Genomic DNA, 5394 nt, shown 5'->3' on the forward strand with positions numbered 1-5394 from the left:
CATCACAGGAATAAATTACAATTTAATATATATATATATATATATATATATATATATATTAAATTGTAATTTATTCCTGTGATGCAAAGCTGAATTTTTAAACATCAGTACTCCATCTTCAGTGTCACATGATCTTTCAGGAATCATATTAATATGCTGCTCATGAAACATTACTAATACTAATACTACTAATAATAATGTTAAAACTTCATCCATCAAATTTTTTCCCAGAATTGTTTGATGGAAGAAAGTTTTTCACATTTTTAAACGCCATTTTTTAATGTCACTGTTAACTAAATGGGCTCTATCTGAATTAAAATGTTCCTATTAATATCTTTCAAAAAGACAGCAGACAGCTTCATTGATTATAATAAATGTGACTTAATTTTGACACATTGTTACTTAGAGCTTTAATACAGAAATCAAGTGCTTCTGTTTTAAGTCTTTTGTTTATAACTCAAGTCTCATGTCACAGAAGCAATTGTTTCCACACATGTCAGACATATAATTTGTTTTGGAAAATCATTGCAATTTTTAAAATTATTTATTTGATTTTATTTGATTTTTTCCTTGAAATATCAGTTTCAAAATCATTCTGATGTTACACTGACTTTTAATAAGGCGAATGGCTTCAGTTTCTTGCCCTCTCTTCCCTCAAACGTCTTTTTTGAAAGCAAGTTTGGGGAGCATGTATGAAAATCAGATATATACTGTAATTTGATATATTTACAACAGTCAGTTCCACTCACTTAACTGTAGGCGGCTCTAAAGTCGCAAAAAATTCACATACTGTTGCTAAACAACATACAGTTGCTTTAAATTACAAATTAAAAAAGTAATAAATAGAAAATAATCAAAGAAGAACTATAAAAAAAGGCATTACTGCATGGTTATGTAATGCATAAAATATTTTCTGGCTACATTTCAAGTGATGAATATATACAGTTTTCATTGTAACATGATATTTAGGTCATATTCCCCACCCCTACTCCTAAAACAAGACCAGGAACTGAAACACCACTGATGGAGTTTTTTTCTGCTGATTAAAGCTGCAAACATCATGTTGAGTAATAATGCAAGCAGTGTGAGCCTCATTGGCTCCCTAAGCTCATTTCACTGTTTGCTGATTGTGGGCAATCAGGATAGCATACAAGAACAAAGAATGTTTGCAGTGCAATTAAGACCTGGACTACTGATCTACAGTATAAAAACAACACGCTCATTATCCCACTTTTCTGCAAAGCCTCTGAGCAAAGGAAGGTCACAGACTGTTGACCACGTCGCTGTCTTTGCTCTGAGCTCTTGCTTGCGTGATGAAGCAGATAGTTGTGGACAGCAGGATACACTAACCCTTACACCACATCCAGCTCAATTTACTCACATGGTTTAGAGAGAGATGTTAGAACAGAACATGATGGTAACAGATATGATCACAGTACAGATACAGACTAAATCCTGTTCTAAATCTTAAAAAGAGGCCTAAATAGGTTGCATATAAAAAGGATAGCTCATTCAAAAATGAACTTTTTGTCATCATTTCTCACCCCTCATGTTGTTCCAAACCTGTAGGACTTTCTTGCTTCTGCGGAACATAAAAGAAGATATACTTAAAAATGCTGGTAACCAGTTTTGATGACCATTGACTTCCATTGTATGGACATAAAAACAGTTCTCAAAATTTATTTTATGTTCTACAGAAAAAGAAAGTCATACAGGTTTGAAATGACATTAGGGTGAGTAAATGATGACAATTTCCCTTTTTGGGGGTGAATTAACCCTTTAAGTGAAAGTGAAAAGTGACGTGCTGTGTAGCCAAGTATGGTGTCCCATACTCAGAATTTGTGCTCTGCATTTAACCCATCAAAGTGCACACACACACACTGGAGCAGGGTGCAGCCATTTTTGCTGCGAGCAGTTGGGGGTTCAGTGCCTTGCTCAAGGGTCTCACCTCAGTCGTGGTATTGAGGGTGGAAGAGAGTGTTGGTCATTCACTCCCCCCAACGACAATCCCTGCCAATACCGAGACGTGAACCAGCAACCTTTGGGTTACAAGACCAACTCTATAACCATTGGGCCACGACTGCCCCATTTAATGCATCATAGCCAAGATAACTTGTAGGATGCAATCCCAGAATGCATTGCAACAAACTCGGTTTAAAAATGGGATGAATTCGGAATAATATACTACCATACTACTCTAACTGACAGCTTAATCTTCAACATATTTGCCATTAAACATTCATTCTGGATTGATCTGTTTTCAGAATTTACAGAGAAAAAAAATGCTGTTTTATAAGAATAACAGCAAGGTAACTCACTAGGCATCCGCGTGTTGGCATCCCAAAATGTAGTAACAGTTACTCACCTGGTTATCGATCCACATTCCACCCCTATTTCAGCCGTAGTCGGAGAACAGAAAGAAATCTGAAACGTTTCTGCAAAAAACACCTTTACCATGGAAACATTTTTGGCTAAAACGTTTCAAATTTCATTCTGTTCCAGTCTCTGGACAGGCTGGGACAGGCGCTTAAATAAACTTTCAAATTCATTCAGCTTATTTTGGATGAATACAAAAGACTAACAAATAGCAACACCAGCCGGTTGCTCTAGAAATAATATATTAAAAAAATTACATCAATTTGACAATGTTTAAAAAAAGTCTTTCATCAAAATGTAACCATTAATATTCGGAATCATCTCAATGTTACTCTGCTACTGCCTGACGCCCTCTAGAAATACACAATTTAAACCACCTTTGCTCACAGAATGTTTTGCAACAATTTATTTAGATTTTTTTCATCATCACTAAACATTATGGAAGTAAAATGCTGTTTCATTCTGACTTGAAGCCAGATGAGTACAGGATGGTGATCTGATGACTGACACTGTTGCAGGGCTTTATAAACTTTACAAAAGACTTCATTAAAGGTTTCAGAGTTTTGTGCATTCGTGATTGTTAATCAATTGTTAAAAATTGTAAATAAAACAATGATTATTGGAGTATGTTTTACAAAGAAATAAAATTCACTGGAAAAATGGCTTTGAAACAGCTCTCACTTAGAAATTGCTAGTAAATTTCACAAATAATTACAAAGAAATTGCAAGTAACATTGAATTAAACATGAAATTTGAAAGTAGAAAGACTGCTGATCTATCTATCTATCTATCTATCTAGACTTTTTACCAAATAATTTATTTTTTCTATCATTTTTTATCAGGTCACATTAGGTTTTCTGAATGAATTTTGAAGATCCACTGGCCTGTCACAATGCTTACATTCCAATGATCTTACATTTATCAATCATTTACATGCATAGGCGGAAATCCAGGGGGGGACAGGACCCCTCTACTTGAGGGTTGTTCCCCCTAAAAATATGATTAAAAACCACGCTGTGCATTCTAAAAAACAATGTTTTATACTTTAAATAATTGTGTAAGTAGTAAAACAACACAAACGGGGTAAAAATGCGTTTTAAGTTTAGAAACATTTTGAGTCTCCCCTCCCTTGCCTCACTCGCAGTGCTTTGGTCCAAATGCCTGCTTTCCTCGTTTACATCACCTACACACACACATGTCCGGTGAGAGAGAACAAAGCCAATAGTTGTGGAACTCCGGTAAGTAAGGCTGTCAAGGCTATTTTATTCACTTAAACATCAGATGAAGTGATTATTTTCTCTTTAATACAGATGATGCCAATGTATTTTTCGATGAGTCCGCTATGTTAGCAATATTAGCATTACCTGCTTGAGGGAAAGGGCTGCCTGGTTTTCATAACAAAACCCACCCAATTGCTACTCAAAACTAGCCCAAACTGTCTGCGTTTCGATGGGGTCCCCTGGTAAAATTTGTGTTCCAGGGGCTAAAATACATGTTATTGGGGTCACTTCAACCCGCGGACATGAAAAACAACCAGCGGCAGCAGTGATAAAGTAGCCCAATTCCACGGGAAAACCGCAGACTTGGCAACACTGTGACGGATAGTACTGTCTACAATGGACACGAGCGCTGTCGCAGCGCGACCACAATAGCTTGAAGTTGTCTAATTTGGCACGGTCTCCGTGCTGCACTAATAGTAGTAAGGCTTTCTTCTGTGTATACATATCATTACAATTACAATTTTAACTGTATTATTTGTGTCCCTTCAAAAATTGCTCTTGAGAAATTTTATGTTTAATGTCCCAGACATGGGTGTCATGTAGGCTAATAAAATATGTTTAATGGGACTGAATTTGTATTTAACGTGATTACAATTTAATAAAAAAATAGGTTCCCAAGATGGCGGCGCGTGCACACGCTGCGGCTTCTCTCTCTCCCGACAGAACGGTGTTTTCGTGTTTTTTGTCTTGTGAGTCGCAGTGTTTTTGTACGTATTCATCACGTCTATCTGTCTCTAAGCGTGCATACAGTCATGAGTTTCTGCTCGATGTTGGTAGAACCACATTTTTAGAGCTAAACTCCGCGCAAGCCGAAGAGCTGCGGGACCTCGGTCTGCTCCAGAGGCCTACACCATCACCGACCCCCACTGCTGCACCTCGCCCACAGCGGAGGCGCCACAAGCGGCGCGAGAGGAAGCAGAAGAGGGGGAAGCGCAGAGGAATCCGGGCTAGGCTAGCGGCTAACCCACACAAGCCAGCTATCCCCACCATCGTACTGGCTAACGTACGCTTTTTGGATAATAAACTGGACTTCATCCGACTACTACACGGACAGAGTTCTCGTCGAGGGAGGTAAGACCCGCGGCGGCGGGCTTTGTGTTTACATCAATGATGCGTGGTGCCGCGATGCTGTTGCGGTTTGCAAACACTGCTCACCCTGGGTGGAGTTTATGATTATTAAGTGCCGGCCCTTCTATTTTCCGAGGGAATATACAGCCATACTGCTCGTTGCTGTATACATCCCTCCCAGCTCCAACAACAACAACAGGAGTGAGGCACTGAATGAACTGTAACAGCACATTAGTGAGCAGCAGACAGCCCACCCAGATGCTTTTCTCATCTTGGCTGTGCCGGAAGGCTCGTCAGAGGCTCTTCAAGACTGTTTTAACACCACTGACTGGAACATGTTTAAGCAGGCTGCCACATACAAAAACACCACAGACCTTCAGGAGTACACAGAGACTGTCACTGCCTACATCACCAAGTGCACTGATGATATAACGGTCACAAAAACCATCACTGTCCGGGCCAACCAGAAGCCGTGGCTAACAGGAGAGGTCTACAGACTCCTGAAGACGCGGAACGCTGCCTTCAGAGCTGGAGATGAGGTGGGCCTGAAGACAGCTAGGGCCAACCTATCCCGCGGCATCAGAGAGGCTCAGAGACTGACATCACCAAGTGCATTGATGATGTAACAGTCACAAAGACCATCACTGTCCGGGCCAACCGGGCCAACCAG

At 39.5% G+C, this 5394-nt stretch overlaps 1 protein-coding gene across 3 annotated transcripts in view; it reads right to left on the reverse strand.

Annotated features, from left to right (window-relative positions):
- LOC107722892 (glucagon receptor-like) overlaps positions 1–5394 on the reverse strand; it is a 64876-nt gene that overhangs the window by 23604 nt on the left and 35878 nt on the right. The window contains exon 1 of one of the 3 annotated variants that reach the window (XM_016531385.1): positions 1545–1567. The exons of the other annotated variants lie outside the window; for them this stretch is intronic. The gene's annotated coding sequence lies outside the window, so the exon portion shown is untranslated. Of the gene's footprint in view, positions 1–1544; positions 1568–5394 lie in introns of those variants that run through there. 3 annotated transcript variants of the gene reach the window in all.

This window comes from Sinocyclocheilus rhinocerous, unplaced genomic scaffold (genome assembly GCF_001515625.1).
Source record: "Sinocyclocheilus rhinocerous isolate Xijiao unplaced genomic scaffold, SAMN03320098_v1.1 scaffold2740, whole genome shotgun sequence".
Classification (NCBI taxonomy): Eukaryota; Metazoa; Chordata; class Actinopteri; order Cypriniformes; family Cyprinidae; genus Sinocyclocheilus; species Sinocyclocheilus rhinocerous.